Source organism: Triturus cristatus, chromosome 3_1 (assembly GCF_964204655.1).
Source record: "Triturus cristatus chromosome 3_1, aTriCri1.1, whole genome shotgun sequence".
Taxonomy (NCBI): Eukaryota; Metazoa; Chordata; class Amphibia; order Caudata; family Salamandridae; genus Triturus; species Triturus cristatus.
In genome coordinates, this window is record NC_140583.1 from 292,927,879 (window position 1) to 292,945,467 (window position 17,589).

Sequence of the window (17,589 nt, forward strand, 5' to 3'; positions counted from 1 at the left end):
AGTGGGAAAATCCATGCGCTAAAAAGCGAGCTGGTATTTGCAAACCGACTTGCATTATTGGGCTGAGGGATTTTTAAAAGAAAAATATAGCGATTTTTTTACTACTAAATTAGAATCTCCCTTGTCAGGGATGAGTGTTGGCCAGGGGAAAAACTGTTTTTGGGCAACGAGGTCCGAAATTATTTCAAATGCATCGAGTTCTTCTACGTACTGGTCTGGATATATACAGAAACACAAATGGCAGGAGAAAAGCAAACAAGCATTGGCATAGCCAATAGTTCTCTCTTTTGGGACCTTATAAGTATTTAGTTATGCAGCACAATACCCTTGGTGCAACAACATCAACTGTTGCATGGCTAAACACTTATAAGGTCCCAAAGGCGAGACCTATTGGCTATGCCAATGCTTGTTTTCTTGGTGTTTGAAAGTGCTTAGAAGCTCTTGGTGATGCACATTTGTTGCTTGGTTTCCTGCTTCAGCTGAGATTGGTTGCCAGATGGGTTCACTTACTTCTACCCAGCCTCCCCTCTTCCCTCATGCTCCTCTCTCATCCCAGCTTCTCCCCTCTCTTCATTGCCCCCTCCCCTCATTCTGTTTTCTCCTCTCCTCTGCATTCTGTACTCTCCCCTCCTTCTTTCCACAGCACATCAACTGCCCATCACCCATTAAAGCACTTTCTCTCATTTCTCATCCACCATTCATTATCTTTTCTCCACTACTCTTACCACCCAACCTTACTCCTCTTCTCACCTCGTCAGTCTGTCCTCCCAACCTGAGTCCATATTCTCTTCTCATCCTCTCCAACCATCATTTTTTGAAGACATTATTCTCATTTCAATAGCTCCTACTTTCATCCTTTTTGCACCATGCAGTTTGCCTTTCCTCTCCCACACCCAGCACAGTCCTTCCCTCCTTTGATCGCCCCTTTCTGTCCCCCGTTCCTTTTCTATCCCCAGTTCTTACACCTTTAACCCTTGCTTACCCCATCGTAATCCTCCTCTCTCTCAATTACAGTACTGCCCTCAGCACTTCTCCTTCAGACTGCTCCCCTAAGCTCACCCTTCACTTTCTTCTCACATTCGCCCTTAGTCTCCCCTTTTCATTCCTTGGGCTTCTCCCTCTATCATTCTAGTTCCTTCGCTCGTTCTCAGACATCCTCTTCTCCCCCCTCCTCTAATCGGGGCCTTTATAGCCTCTCACCTTTCATTGTGCTTTTTCTCCCCCGTCTCTCATCTTCCCTTCAACCCGTTACCTCCTCCTCCACAACTCAGCCCTCTCTTGCCCCTCACTTTCTAGTCAGTCATTCCACTTCCCTTCATTTCTCCTTCACACTCCCTTCTAAACCTTCCCTCACGCTCTCCATTCTACATGTAAAAAAAAAAAAAGACAGACAATAGATTGCGCATAGGCGAAACCTATGTATTAGCTTTGCCAAAGCTTGTTCTTTCTGAAGTAGGAGCAGAATGAAACTTAAGCGGGGGAACCAACGCAGATCGGATCAATATGGAGACCTCTTACTGAAGAAGAAAAGGAGAAACGAAGAACAGAAGGAACTTTTTTATGATGGGTACAGATATGTCATTTTGTAAAGCAATGTTCCCAGCTTTCGGGAAACATGAAAGCCTGAACCTGATCAGCAAATCCAGAATAGGTGCAATTTAACAACAAGAGTTTGCTATCAATAAAAGACATTTCCTTATTGAAGTGGTGCTAGTTACACAAGACCGCTGCGAACAATTGCTTTGATTGACAACAGAGCTACAGGATGTTTCAGAGATCGGATTTTTCACTCCCACACCAGCATACCATCCATAGCAAGGAAGTACCTGAGGTTATTAAAGTTATAACTGGACCTTCATTTACATCAGTGGATGCCGTTTGGGAGATACAAGAAGTGATTATGGCAACCGAAGTGGGTGATACATAATCTCACATACTTGATCAAACTGATGCTCCTACATTTACCTTCATGTTAGGCATGAGTTGGCCTTGTTTTCATGCACTTCAAATTTATTGGAAAAACAACACTATTTACTTTTATGCAGAATGCCGCCAAGAACACTATTTTCTTGGTAAAAATATGTTTCCTTATCTTGTTCACCCGAATACGTAGCCATGAATCAGAGATTAAGATACCAAAACTATACCAATTCTTTGCTGGTGTATTTAGTCAGAGCTATGACTGCATAATGAATTTGATCTTCGGTGCAAAGATCCGTCGTGGGTAGATGAATGAATGAATTATCTAATTAGGTATTTACATGGCACAAGTCCTGGACAAGCATTGGCATAGCCAATAGGTCTCGCTTTTGGGACCATATAAGTATTTAGTTATGCAACTGTTGCATTGCTAAACACTTCTAAGGTCCCAAAGGCGAGACCTATTGGCTATGCCAATGCTTGTTTTTCTTTTTACAGTACTCAAAGCGCTGAACGGCTTTCTAGGAATAAACATTAGCTATGTCAATAGGCCTTGCCTATGTGCAAGCTATTGGCTTTTGCCGTGTTGTAGAGGAACGTGTCTGTTGTGCAGCATGACTGAAAGTTTTTTTTTTAAATGCTATAAAAGTAATTTTTTTAAAACACTGCTATGATGCGGGCAGCTAAAGAAAATTCTTAACTTTTTTTCCCTGTTATAACTGTTTGCCTCTACAGCATGGCTGAAAAGACATTGGCAAAGCTCACCGATCTCACATAGGAAAGAGCTACTGGCTTTTCCACTGCTTGTTTTCAGTTGGAAAACTCATTATGTCCCACCAGGCTACCTTTTCTCCATCAGATAAAACAAAAAATATATGTTTTATTGTCCTAGCAGCGTGATAAATTAGTGAAGGGATCTCCACTATTTGTCAGCAGCCTGACACTGTAGCCCGATAAATAACACAAGTGTTTTGCTATTAATCAAAATAGTTCCATGTTTTTGAAAATCAATATGGTGTTTCTCTAAGTTCAAAAAAGAGGGCAGCGACAGGAAAGCATCGGCATGCTTCTGCTTATCCGAGTTCACTTTCCAAACGCGCGCTTTGGACATGGGCAGGATAAATGCTAAACATGAATCCCATCCACTATTACAGTAATCAGCCAGTAAAACGGCAACCTCCTCGGCGCCTCCTTGCCAGCAGCCGCCGAAAACAATGTAAATAATAGAGGCAGTTTTCTAAATAAAATATGCAGGAACAAGAAAGGTTTAGGGTAGGGGAAGAGTTGTGTTTCGCATCGGTGCAGCGAGCCAACCCAGCCGCCTCCCAGAGTCTGAGAACCGCAAACATCATCCAAGAAAAACTCCAAGACATCTGCCCGATGCCATCAACCCAGGTTCATTGGTGGGGAAATAACATTGGCAGAAAACGAGTTTAAGCTAAAATGAAAGCACGAGCTGGCAGCAGTTGTGTCCCTCCCCTTTTATTTCCCTTTTGGTTTTTATCAACACCCCCCTCATATTACACAATTAAACTGATTACAAAGGTGCATTTCCGTGATTTTGCTTACATCATGCGGAGGTACAATTTAGAGCAATGGAATGTTGCAATGGGCTCAGAGGGGGTTAAAATGTACGGGGGAAAAATGCTATCGCCGGCCACAGCTTGCAGTGCATGTGCGCGAGTGGTGCGCGCGCAGCAGTAATCACGCCATATGGCGCCTCTTCTCAAGCGCGCGCCCGCGCACATGCACTGCAAGCTGTGGCCGGCGGTAGCATTTTTTGAAGCCCTTACTTTTAAGTCTCGCCAGACCAGCGCAAGCGCTGGGTCAAGCGAGACCTAAAAAAGAAGTGGGGGACTATCCTAGTTAGGCAGTATGCAAGTAACATCACGGCGCGCGACATCACGGCGCATTATATCACACATGACATCACAGGAATTGACATAGAAAGTGGTATCACAAGCCACGACTTTACAGGAAGTGGCATCACAAGAAGTGACATCAGACATAAAGCCCTCACATATATGTTTAGTAGGTCTATCATGTGCACATTTGAGCGTATTGTGAAGATAATAGCACAGTGAGCTATGGAAGATGATATTTGACTTCAACACCTTGCAATCCCCCAGTTTCATGTAACACATCCTGTACATTCATTTAAAACTTATATCATTTATCGTACATGTAATATGCAGGTGTTGATGTAAAGTGTTCCGACAGCCTGCATTGGGATAAGTAGGGCTATACAAGAAAAAATAGTGGTACTTAAATTATTTAAACGCCTCCTCAGGTGTAGTAAGCTCTATATAAATGCAATTTGCTTTGTGTAAATAATAGGAAAGATCAACACATCTGACATTCTTACAGTGCATGCATATCTCCTAAACAGGGACTGAACAAAGTGAAAAGCTGCCTCTCCTAAGTATGTGTGAAGTGCTAACAAGCTGTGGGTCTTTGTTTCCCCTCCGCTTCATTTGCATCAGGTGTGAGGCTCCTGACTGCTCCCAGCCAAGAGACTCAAACAGAAGGAGGCCTGATGACCCCTCAAATTTGGCCTTTGTTGAGGACCCAGCAGGAGTGTAAAATAAGAAAGGCCCGTCCCCGCCCGCAGGTTGTTGCTTGTTGCAGATGGAAAGCAGACAACGTGCAGGCACTGCTGAAAGTGTCCCGGTGATTGAAAATTACACAGGGCGAGTTCAGCACATTATTCGGTGGGGCCCAAACCCAAGTCAAACAGGAAGATCATCCTGGATCCATTCTGAAGTCATCTGATGACTTCAGCCAGGCTATTCCTGTAATGATCTGGGGAAGTCATCTCAAGCCATCCTGAAGTATGCTATAGGGCAGAATATTTAAATGAGATGACTCCTAGAGTCATCACTAAATCTACTCTGGGATGGTGTCCTGATTACTTCCATTGAATATGCGTGATGATCTTTTACTACTCAAGGAGCACCAACTGACAACTTCAGGATGAGTGTTAATTACTTCAGGATGGTTCCATGACAACTTCACAATGACTGTGGATTACTCTAGGATGCTTCCAGGACAACTTTAGAACGAACATGGATTACTCCAGGATGATTTCATGAAAGCTTTAGAATGAGTGTGGCTTACTCTAGGATGACTTCTTGACAACCGCAGGGGGGAGCGTGAATTGCTCCTGGATAATTCCAGGAAACATTTTGATGGCTGCTGGCACCTAATGAATGATTTATTATTGAGTGAGGGCTTTAATACTCATTGAAGATTCTATGACATGAGAACATTCTATGGCCACATCTTCTCAAATCCAGGACCCATCAGGTACTTCAGATCAACTAATCTGTTGCTAAACAAGTACTCTGAGGTGCATGACCTATGTACCATGCTGTAAAATAGGGAATTGTACTAGAATGTAATAAATGTACCTTGTTTATACACTCCAGTGAATTCTAAGTAACTAGTAAGGTAAAATATAAACAATCAGAAGTAGGAATTAGTAAGAATACAACACACTTTGGGGGAGATTTACTAAGATTTTGCACTGTGCTTGCGTCACAAAAGTGACGCAAAATCTTTTTTTCCTAATTAACTTTCCAGCCCTAAACTTGTAGATTGGGTTTAGCATGAGTAAACTGCGCCCATTTAAACTAGGTGCAAGGAAGGAAAAATGCTTTAATTTCTCCTTCCTTTTCCGACTTTGCATGCGTGCTGCACTGTGCAGCACGTAAGCAAAGTGGGAAAAGCTTTGCATCGTGCCTAGCATAGTATTTTGTACAGGAAGTGTACCCTTCCTGTACAAAACTTATGCTATACTCATGCACACACCCTAGCGCTAGGTGTGTGCATGGCGCACTGCAGCTGAAATCAACACCAGCGCAAGGGGAGGAGAGAGCCATATCTTTGAAAATATGGCGCTCTCCTACTCCCTCCCTGTCGCGCAACGCAGCCTGGAAAGGGGGGTGATGCGCTGCATGGAGATTTTCTAAATCTCCCCCTTTTGTATTCAAAAGAAGGCTTTTTACTTGTGGTGCTCCCTCATATTCAGTAGTGATTGCCTTCATTTGTGTATAATACATTACCTGACTTTTTTCTAATATTGTGATCTGTGGGAAAAGACTAAACAAAACACAGGCTGAAATAAAATTGATTCAAAATGACTTCTAAATGCAATTTTATTGAGCTTAAACACATACCTGATTCCAAAAGGGCTCAGGCTACCATAAATAGAATAGTAAAAGTAGACAAGAAATGGTCAAAAAAACTGGCACTTTGTTGTTTGCTTCTAGATTTGCTGGTTTCTTCAGTTCTCTTCTGACAAGGCAGATCTTTATGGCAAGTTCTCACCGCATCTTTTTAATGTTCATGGTTCGCCAGCTTTTGGCCTTGTACACAGATTTCATAAACTGAAAGCTAACCAGACAATAGATTTGGATCTTTTATCAAAGAGGGTGCTGCCTTCAAAATGGAACAAGACCATAAGGTTCAAACAGTTTGCTTATGGCGAGTGGTCACAGGAGCCCAGGTGAAATTAGATCATTGGTCATGTTGGAGGTTGAGAAAGAAAATGTCAATTTCTGAACTGTGATTGAGAAAGAAGCAGTTTCAGAAGATCAATCTCCTAGTTAAGAGGGTGTAGCCAAATATAGTCCAGCTGCAAAGCGTACTATTTCACTTTTTGGTCTCCTGCTCATCAAAAAATGAAAGAACACCTTTGTAGCTCTGCTCTACATGGACCCAATTGTTAGACAGGATAAAGTCTTCGGAGACTGTGTTCAATTAGTTAAGTGACTGCTCTGCCAACAAATATCTGGTCCCCAAAAGGAACCTACACCCAAGTTGTAAAACAGGGCTGCTTATCTACAGATTGCAAGTGCTGCTCAAGTGCAAGGAAATGCTTCGAGTGGTGTGTGCCATCTCCTGCACATGGCCACACTTAGTATTTACATACACACCATCATACTATTTTAAACATAATGTAAAAATATAAAGTGGTAGTCTGTGGGCAGTAATCTGACATTTAGGCATAGCTCACCTAACAGTGACAAAAATGAGGTTTTTAAATCCATACAAAGAAAGTAGATATGCATAAAATATATCCACAATACTTTCAGATTGGAACAGATATAATATACCAAAGGAGGAAAAAACAAAGCAACTCACCCTTTGTATTGCAAAAGAGCCATTGAATATTTTTGATGATGTTGATATTTTGTAGGATGTTTCACCTTGTCAATGCAGACTGCGGGCAAATGGTTTGTAGTCATCTCCTTTCAGTATGTGCCACATACCTGAGCTATAAAGGAAACAAATAATTTCAAGTGAGCAGATACAGGAAACACACAATTTTGGGCACTACAAGTGGAGGGTAGAAAAAAGTTATGGATATGGGTGTTGAGATATATACATCTCTGAAAATTAGTTGTCACCCAGCTGATCAAAACAGAATATCCTTTACCTTTTAGGCAGTCAATCTCAGGTTGTACACCTATCTCTTTTACTCGTGAAAGTATTCACTCTGTTTTAGTACAAGAAAAGATGGAATAGGTGTTCGCTCCATTAATGATTGACAAGTCATACATAACTTCATTAGGGCTCAAGGGCCTTTATGCCAGTGTGAAATTATGCACTTTGAATTAGCAAACAATGATAGACTTCCTGGTCCTGAAAAACAAGAGAAACCAGTGAACTTTAAACCACTTCTGTGCAACTGTTTATAATATAATTTTTTTCTTTTGTTCATTCATATTTTTAAAAGTTATGTTAAAAGGGCTTATCAGTCAAGACAATTAATGAACTACATTTATTCTGTATTACAAGAAATGATTAAGTCCTAAAAAAGGATGCCTTAGTCACCATGCAAAATAGAATAGGCGTGCAGGCTTATTCTATGGAATTCCGTATAATTATGCACTTATAAATCTCAGCTTACATGATGGCCACCACACTCTCACTGCTTGTGAACTGGTCTTGAAGGCAAGTGGGAAGGTGCACATCAGTGACAACAGCAGCAGCATAAACTTCTCTGTAGGGCAGGTCATTTGACGGGCATAGTCACAAACTGCATTTTGGAATGTGTTTTGAAGTACTTCAAAATGCTAGTCACAAACCTATGTGCAGTGTCTACAACTCTCCTTTATTTTTCTGTGCAGAGATCTCTTCCTCCCCACTCCAAAACCCTCCTCTGACGGCAGACTCTCTGCATTCGCAAGTATACATATTAGTAGTAAATGTGTGAGGGACAGAGGGGAGTGGTTGGAAAATGGGAAATACTACGGGGGGAGAATAGGAAGAACTAAAGAGGGATAAGGAAGGGGTTTAGGCAGGGACGTGTAACCCTTAGTTTGACCCTGTAAGCACCGTAGTGGGTGTGAACATAAGCATGGGGCACTGAGACACAAGGTGTCTTGTAGCTGTACTTGCTCTTCTTCCCATCATTAGGGATTCACTAATGGGCAAGTCCTGGCACTTCTGACCTATCAAAATGCCTACTCCTGGGGAGAAAGATGAAAGCTGGCCAGTAAATTTAGCTTTTAGTGCAATGATGGTCAAATCATTGACGGATATTTCTGACCTCCTGTCTGTACAGCACTTTCTACATGCAGCTTTGTAAAACTGATGAAGCTTTGAGCCATATGTGCTCTATTTAGGAATTTGTCATAAGCCTGAGGAGTGGAGTAGATTGGTGTGGAGTGGGATAGATTGCAGTGGAGTTTGGAGTGGAAAATTGGACTGGGTTAGATTGGATTGGATAGTGGGTTGGATTGGAGGAGACTAGAGCAGAGTATCTTCAATGGAGTGTGATAGACTGAAGTGGAATGTGGTGGGGTTGATTGGGTTAGATTGAGTGACGTGGGGTTGATTGGAGTAGATTGTAGTGGAGTAGGGTAGATTGGATCGAAGTGAGTGGATTGGGAAAGATTGGGTTAGAGTGGTGTGGGGCGATGCAGATTTAGTGGGGTATATTGTTGCGAACTGGAGGAGGGAGATTGGGGAGGAGTGCAGTGGGGTGACTGGAGTGGCATAAATTGGAGTGTATTACATTAGATTGGCATAGATTGGAGTGTATTACAGTGGAGGGCACAGAGTGGAGTGGTGTAGTGTGGGGTATGAATGGTGTGGTAGCCCACTGCCACCACAGACAACACATTTTCAATTGAAATGACCATTACATTTGCACCAAAATATGGCATTACTGTATACAACTGATAACGTGTGCTAATGTCATTACCTAGTGTATTGATGTGTCATATTCAAATCAGTTTCCACTACACTTCAGAATTACATTTGTACTAATTCTGATACATCAGCATGGTTCGTTTTTGTAGTGTGCTAGGGGGAAAAAACTTCCAACATACTCTCCGCTTACATGGGTACTTAGCAGGACTGTCACATAAATGCTCTCATTTTGAAGTCAGAGAACGAGAAATAAACACCAAGCTCCTTGAAATAGAAAGCCTGACATTCGACCTTTGTCTTAGAATGCCAAGCAATTGCGGTAAGAACAAGATTTAAGCGTGTTTGCAGATAGCGAATTCGTAAGAATACAGTAAACAAGGTTTGGGCAACAGAAGGGGCGAACTCAAGCTGGACAGCCTAAAGCAAATAAAGGCAACAAATAGAAAGTCAGAAAATGTAAGTTACAATCCACAAAGCCAATGGTAAGCAACAGGCGAATACATTCCTAGGTCAGTATTCTGAATCTTCCCAAGATGTCTTCAGCAAACCAAACAGCATCGCTGTCTGGCAGGCTTCACCCTAAAAAGGAGCTTAGTTACGTAGGTTAAAAAAATATATACACAGAGAGAGAATGAAACATGGTAGGAATAACAAAATTGTGATGAAAAGATGGTGAAACAAATCAAGAGGAAAGAGTGACAAAAAGTACAAGATGAAGAGGATAAAGGGTAGAGAGAGGAAAAAAAGGTGACAGAATGAGTTTCAATCATAATTTCTTTTGTAGGTTTCAGCCTAGGTGTTTTTATTATGTGTGGTGATTTCACTAAAATTATTTATGCAATAGACTTAAATTGCAAGGACGTTCAGTCAGGCCTCTTCTTCCACTGGCCTGTTGTGCCATTTTTCATTTTTGTCCCATCTAGTGCAGCATAAAGCATGGGCAGAGAGTCAGTCAGCTCACTTCAGCTGAATGACTAACTTCACTGTGACATCATTCTTCCTTTAATAAGGAACACATTGCGAGACAACGTAGTTCCTTTCAGAAACTGCTATAGCAAGTGTGCCATCTGAGAACAAAAAAAAATCTTAGCTTTTTTTTTAAGACCAACAAGAACCCTGCAGCTTCTGCTAACAATATAACAATTCAAAAAGGTTTGAATTGTTATAGCGCTTGTACCCCTCATGGGGTGTTGAAGCACTCCACTCCCTCCCACCCCCCCCCCCTTTTTTTTTTTTTTTTTTAGAGTGGCACGCTACTCCGGAACCCATAGAGGATTAGTGGTGAATTAGTATAGTGAAAAATTAAAGTAATTTGAGTGGTGGAAATTAGTCAATTATTTGGATTGAGGGGGCGTGGCCTGCAGCATGGCGGACTAGACGTGTCCGACCGGAGCTCCGATGGCCGACAACTGATCCTGTTTCAATCCTTCGCCCACCCGCACGATCCTGTCCCCAAAACCACGGGCTGAGTGCCGAAAGATAATACCCTTGCCCTGATCGGCCTGTTTTGATGAATACTGGCACGTAGCGGCGAGAAACGCTGCGAGGATCGAAGACCCAATCGCGGACAAAATGGCGGCAGCCTGAGCTCCGAGAAGTGAAGGAGGCATCGTCAGAGAGCTGCGGAATGCCCTCGGGCTGAGGGTGACAGGAGTGGTGAGGAGCGGGTGCCGGTGGGGCCGTGTCGGTTCTCCCCCCTTTCCCTCTTATCCCCTCCTTTGTCCTCGGTCCGTGTCGGAGACTGCTGCGGTGCAGTGCCGAGCCGCGAGGCTGAGGCTGGGGGTGGAGAGGGGGCCGGTGACCGGTGCCAGGGCCTGCAGTGAGACATCGGCGGTGGTGTTCCTGCCCGCCGGAGCGGGTGATCGACAGGGGGACGGGCGAAGTCGTGGCCGGTGTGCCCCTGTTTGCCTGAGGGCCCGGTTGCATTGCTACGGAGGCGGTTGCCTGGGAAGCCTCTGACTCCAACAGGAGAACTGCCAACGGAGGCCCGGAGGTATTGCGGGGCTCCTGCATCCCTTGACTGCCCATGAGGCGGTAGAATGGCCCGCGAAAGGCAGTGAGCCTGGCTGCACTGTGTCGGGTGCGGCAGTGAGGAAGGGCCCGGACCTGTACTGAACCCAGGGACTGCCTGAGAAGGGGCATGAGACACCTAACAGCCCGTCAGAGCGGGGACGGTTGGGCGATCGCTTTGGGGCCACAGACTGGAAACGGTGAGGATGGAATTGTGCTCATCAAATGTTTACCGACGTTTCCAGACGACAGATACCTGACCGATTTTTGAGGTGCAACGTGTCTTACGCCGCGCGGACCGCACCGCTGCTTTCCCGGAGTCTTAGCTCGCCCGGACGCCTGTGCCTGGTGCCTTCGTTCCCCGTGCGGGCCCCCGCTCTACTGTGGCCGCGGCCGGCCCCCTGGAAGAGACGCGGTCGCCGGACCCGCTGGTACAACTCTGAGCCCCGCGGTCCCGATCCGGCCTCGCGCCACGGACTGTCGCCGGAAGAGCCGGGGGGGGGTCGCCCGGACACCTCCTGCACCCTGGACCTGGAACTGGAGGGTGAGCCCCGGCGTGGCCGGTCTCCTACCCCGCTCTGTGGCCCACGCTGTGGAGGGCTGCGGACCCCCTTCTCCTTTGGCTTAGTCGGCCGCAACGAGAGCCCAGAGGGAGGGCATCGGCTGTTGGCTTTCACCTGTTGCGGCGCAGACCTATTGGGGATTGCCTCCTGTTCACGACCCCCCCCCCCTGCCCACGGTAACGTCCAGCGGTACAGCATGGCGCTGGCTGCCTGCTCGCTGCTGGGGGGGGATGTTTCTGTCTCGCCCGCTGCCCGCTTCGCCCTCCCTCTGCCAAACTCCAGCTCCCCGGTGCCGTCCCGGACTGCTGCCGCTGTGGGGGCGCAGCCTCCGCTGACATACGGCTCCGTCCTGGCTGCCCTGCGGGACTTTCGGCTGCGATTGTGTGCCGGCTTGCAAGCGCTCAGTGAGCGGTTCGATACCATACTGCCTGCTGCGGGTCGTGAGCGCCCTGCTTGTGATCAACGAGATGTGAGTCTGCCAGTGCTCTGGTCCTCCTGCGGGGAAGCGGCGACCGGGTATCACAGTGCTACATTAGAGTCCGCATTTGGCTTTCCCGGCACCCAGGATCGCACGCCCTCCTGTTCAATGGCGGATACTTTGTTTCCCCGGTCGTTGCTCCCTGCTTTGATGTTGCCTGTCTCACCGCGCCCGCAGGAGCTGCCAGCGGAGCCACAACTGACGCCCACGAGGAACCGTGCACGGTGGTCTACGGCTCCTTTTATACGGAACTTATGTACTTTGCAAGCCAGGTTTGGATTTCATGTGGTGTGCAAGGGGACTTTGTTGGATGATCGGTGGCCATTTTGTGACTTTGCTTCTCCTTCTTCTTCCGCGCGGCCATATTGTCTCTGTTTGTTTGGGATGCGGGGCCTTCACGAGGGGGCGGGCCTACTCGTAAGCCCGCGAACGGGCCAGGGCTAGATTGTTCGATGTCATCATGGTTTCACGGACGGGCTGGACTGGGACTGGAATTGTTGCACATGTGGTACACGCTTGTCGTGATCTGTTTGCCTTCATTTCCTTATTATCGAATGCTATCTTCACACGACCGCCTTTGGGTGTAGTGGGGTTTCAGTGTGTGGGGGCTTGTTTGGCCGGTGGTGTCGGGTGCTCTGAGGTTGCGTGGGCTCCTCCCCGCCTTTCTCTTTCTTTCTTCTCCTAGTTTCTTCACTCTATTCCTACTTTCTCTCTCGTCTATATTTCGGGTTCATTGGGCGACAGGCACTATGCTGGGGGGGGGGTAGGCCGTAGCCTCCGCATTGGTGTAGGGTGGGGGGGTAAATTACTGTTTCCTCTTAGTTCTATGGGCCTCTTTCTTCATCTCTCTGCGCTATACTTGTTTCGATTCCGGGTCCGGGTGTGGGGTGGATTGTGAAGGGGCGGCGCTTAGGGGGTGTGTATACACTAATGTTATGATCCTGTTCTCTAGTTACATCGCCTTACTGTATGTGATTTCTATGGCTGTCTTACCGATGCTGCTGCTCTCCAGTGTATGAAGATATCTCGCGGACTCGAATCTCCTTGTTCCTATCCTTTACTGACTCTGTCTCGATAAAATTATTTTAAAAAACCTTAAAATTAACCTTCACTTCTCCTGCCCCAGGGTCACGGATCCCTCCAGTGTAATCCTGACTCGTTGCTAGCCTTGACCGTTGATGCCTAGGGGGTGTACCGTTTGTTTCTGTGCTCAACGTATTGTGGCCGGCCTGATGGTTGTAGGCCCGTATTTGTTCCTTTACTATGCACAAATAAAGGTTTTAATAAAAAAAAAAAAAAAAAAAAAAAAAAAATTATTTGGATTGAGAAGGATAGCGGAGGGACTGAAGAGGGGAAAAAAAGGTTTGCATTTATATGGCGCCTGTTACCCCGAATGGGGTGATGAAGCACTTTCTTGGTGAGTAGCACGCTACTCCGGAACCCATAAGGATTAGTGGTGAATTAGTATAATGAAATATGAAAGTAATTTGAGTGGTGGATATTAATCAGTTATTTGGATTGAGAAGGATAGCGGAGGGATAGAGGAGGGGAAACGGTTAGCATTTATATAGCGTTTGTCGCCCCTGTTGGGGTGTTGAAGTGCTTTTTTGGCGAGTGGAAAGGCGCTGGGCATCAGGGGGTTGTATATGGGGAGGGTGGGGGGATGCTTGGCTTGTAAGGTCGTATTTAGACCAGTCTGGGCACACAGGGGTACCACACACATGGACCATAAGGCTGCAGGCGCTATATAAAGAGGGCACGCAGCACTCCACAGATGCCACGTGGTGCATGTACTGCGCACACACATACCCAAAGAGGGAACCATTTCCTTTTAAAAGAGGTGAGTGCTTTGTGGGAGGTTGCTGAAAGTACCCTCATGCAGAGGCGGTCCTGGGGACACCGAGTACTATGGAGGGCAACATATAGGTCGGATGCACTGAGAGCAGAGGCTGAGTCAGTGCAAAGAAAGCGCCGGGCACACTTGGGGTACTGAAGAGAGAGAGGGGGCTTGGTATCGGTAGACACAAAGGAACACTAGCGCTTGGCATTAGTAGGCACAAAGGAATATCCTAGAGACGGCACTTGGCATCGTAGGCACAAGAGGATACTATCTAGCGCTTGGTATCGGCAGGACCAAGGGAATACTATCTAGCGCTTGGCATCGGTATGCACCAGAGTATACTATCCAGAGACAGCGGTTGGCAACGGTACGCACAAGAGGATACTATCTAGAGACAGCGTTTGAGGGGCGGCTGGTGACATTTGAAAATGGCGGGGCATAAAAGTGCTGGAGGAGTGCCCCGTAACATAACCTGGACGCTAGTTACCACTTTGGCGCAAAGGTGGGAGATAAAGCTGCCAAGCCTGGTGTGGTGCACACGCTTCCGTTTATCCTCGCCTCTACCTCTCCTCACCTCTCTCTCTCTCCAACCGCTATCTGTTTATTTCTATCGCTCTAGCTTATTCGTATCCCGCACACCTGCAATTACCCAGTACAGGCAATCTTCGCCAATGGCACAAAATACACATAGAAAACAGGGCCAAATTACCCTTTCCCCTTCAACTACAACCAAACTGCTCTTTTTCACACAAACTAGACCTTCCCACCATTGCTCCCACACCCCTAAACCCATTCCCAAAAACCTAGAACACCCTAAATTAATATCCCAAACATGTGCGTTACCGCCAGCTCCCAAAGGCCTAAAGTTGCATCAAAACGCACTCTGAAACTAGGCCCAAAACACACCTTCCCCTCCATGGATTTTCTTCAAAACACTTGCAATCAAAATTAGACCTTCCTAACTCTGATCCCAGCTAAGCAAATCCACTCGGAACCACCTGCAACACCCTACAATCGAACCCCAAAAACATGCAAAACTCACGTTTAACATGGGCTCCTATGGCAGCTCTTTCCCTTCCTCGACTTTGCCAAAAAACACCCTTCCCATCGATCGATTCCTCCCAAACTTCCTGCACACCCATCAATTCCACCTCCCTGCCACTCACAGCAGCCCCGTTCCTGTCGATCCACTGGAACCCCCTAAAAACTTCTCCACGCACCCCAACACCGCTCATTGGATAACATTGCAATCCGGGCCTTCACAAAAAATGCTCTTTTTTCGCACTTCCACTACTTTGATCATCTTCAAACTCACTGGGACACTCTCAGCAAGAATTACACAAATCCATCCACTGGAAGGGGTACGACTTTTCACCCAAACACAAGCCCCCTGCAAACCGACAAAAACACCCCCAAATCAGCCAAATCTGGATGGAATTTTGCAAAACCACCCTAAAACCTTCCCAACACCATTATGCACGAACCTGAATCGGGCCCTGAGCCCTAGACTCCGGGAACCCTAGCAAATTTCAACCCTAAACACCACCCCAACTCTACCACCTAACCCTAAACACCACCCCAACCCTACCACCAGCAGCGGGAGAACTGAATTAAAATAAAAACAACTTACCTGACCGCCTCTGCTCCTGGTCCGCGGTGGCGCCTCTGCCCCCTTCAAACCGGAACACCACGTCAGCACTGGAGTGGCAACCCCTCAGCCAATCCTAGTGCTGCTGCAGCGCCAGGATTGGCTGAGGGCACAGCTTACGCTACGCCCGCCGCCTGCCCATTAGGAGACCGAGGGGCTCCTAATGGGCATGCGCAAGGCAGTAAAAACACAAGTACTGGGCACGGGCTAAAAATGACTCTCCATGTCCACTAATGCGCACTTGTGCTGCCTGCTGCCTTTCCCTGGCTTGTCTGACAATGCATGTCAGTCAACATGACGCCGGACCGCCCACGGTCCGACGTCATGCTGACTGACATGCATTGTCAGTTCTCCCCACCCTCGGCGTCTCTGAACTTAAGTAAACTAAGTTCAGAGACACCGAGGAGGGAGCTGCGGGCGCGGGCGGGTGCGGGGGTAGGGGGGCAACGCCCCAATGGACGCACCGCGCCTGAGCGTTTGGCATCGGTAGGCACAAGAGGATACTATCTAGAGACAGCGCTTGGCATCGGTAGGCACATGAGGACACTATCTAGAGACAGCGCTTGGCATCGGTGGGCACATGAGGACATTATATATGATTGCCAAATATAAGTTTGTCCATGAAGCACCAGTGCGGTTCATTTTCAGTCCTGCCATCAAGTATCGCAGTTTGGCTCCGTAAAAGTGATTTAATATATGGAGAACACCCAAACCTCCCTCTTTTGGGATACATTACACATCTCCCCAACCTAGGTTTCTCTCCTCCCCAAATGAATCCATTGAGGACTTGTTGGATTTTCTCCAGTGCACCCTTTGGGGATCGAAGTAATAAAGTCTTAGCTAGGTAAAGGAAACTGCACAGCGGTGTCATTTTGAAGCAACAGTCCTGCCCATCCATGATATACCCCTCACCTGCCAGGTCTGGAAGTCTCCCTTTAGGCTTTGGATTAGTTCTTTATATTTTTCCTGCGCCGTTTTCTCTAACGTGGCCTATATCTTAAGCAATGGGTACTGGATGTTTGTTGCTGCCCTTTCCAAGGGAATCTCTCCCACACGAAGTCTGTCTGCTCTACGGGAATCTTGGGATTTTAAAAGTTAATTTTGAAACCAGATGCGAAGCAACGGGTATGTTACTCCTCCAAGAGAGGTGGCAGTGAGTAGACCAGATCTGTAAGCGCTACCAAAACATCATCGCCATACATATTATTTGTGTACATATGCTTCTCTAATCTTACCCCAGTGATCTCTTCATTGGCTCCGACTCTTTGACAGGCGCTCCATGTGGGAGGCAAAAAGAAGGGGGTGAAAGATGGTTTTTGTGCCCCTTTTAATAAATAACATGTCCAAAGAGCCTCCATTGATAGAGACCGGTGCAAATAGGTTAATGCCGCTAATGAGGACCCATAATTTAAACGACGGGCAGAAATTATATGCATCGACTCTCCTCACAAGAAATAGCCTATGTGACATGTTGAACACTTTTCCCGCATTGACTAAGGAGCAGGGCTGTTTTCTTTCTTTACTTGACATTCTCGATGATATGAAGGATACATTTGTTACCTTGCACATGGTTGGGTCTTTTTCTGGATTGGTAAGACTACAATAAGAGGGCTCCCTCATGGACTCTGATGACTCCGTCTCCCCGAAATAGTTGTACACGCAGTCAAGAATGGTCCCCAGGCAGCAGCAGAAGGTTTTGTAGAACATCCCTGAAAACCCACCCGGGCATAGGGCTTTAAGTGGCTTCAGTTTTGAGATGCTGGCTATAACTTCATCTATAGTGATACGTTTTACAAGTGAAGCTGCCTGAGCATCTGTGAGCTTTGCACTTTAAAGGTAGTTTGCAACCACCTCTGAGATTTTCTGTTCTGCTTAATACAGTTCGCTATGAATATGTTTGAAAGCTTGTACTCTGGTCCCCTATGGGCTTCACAGTACCAGATGCCACTTCCTCTTCCTGAATGTTACC

General features: G+C 46.4%; 1 long non-coding RNA gene across 2 annotated transcripts in view; it reads right to left on the reverse strand.

Annotated features, from left to right (window-relative positions):
* LOC146860123 (uncharacterized) overlaps positions 1-17,589 on the reverse strand; it is a 574,096-nt gene that overhangs the window by 368,860 nt on the left and 187,647 nt on the right. For both annotated transcript variants that reach the window (XR_014978794.1, XR_014978795.1), the window contains exon 2: positions 7,066-7,198. This is a non-coding gene — a long non-coding RNA (uncharacterized LOC146860123). The remainder of the gene's footprint in view (positions 1-7,065; positions 7,199-17,589) is intronic.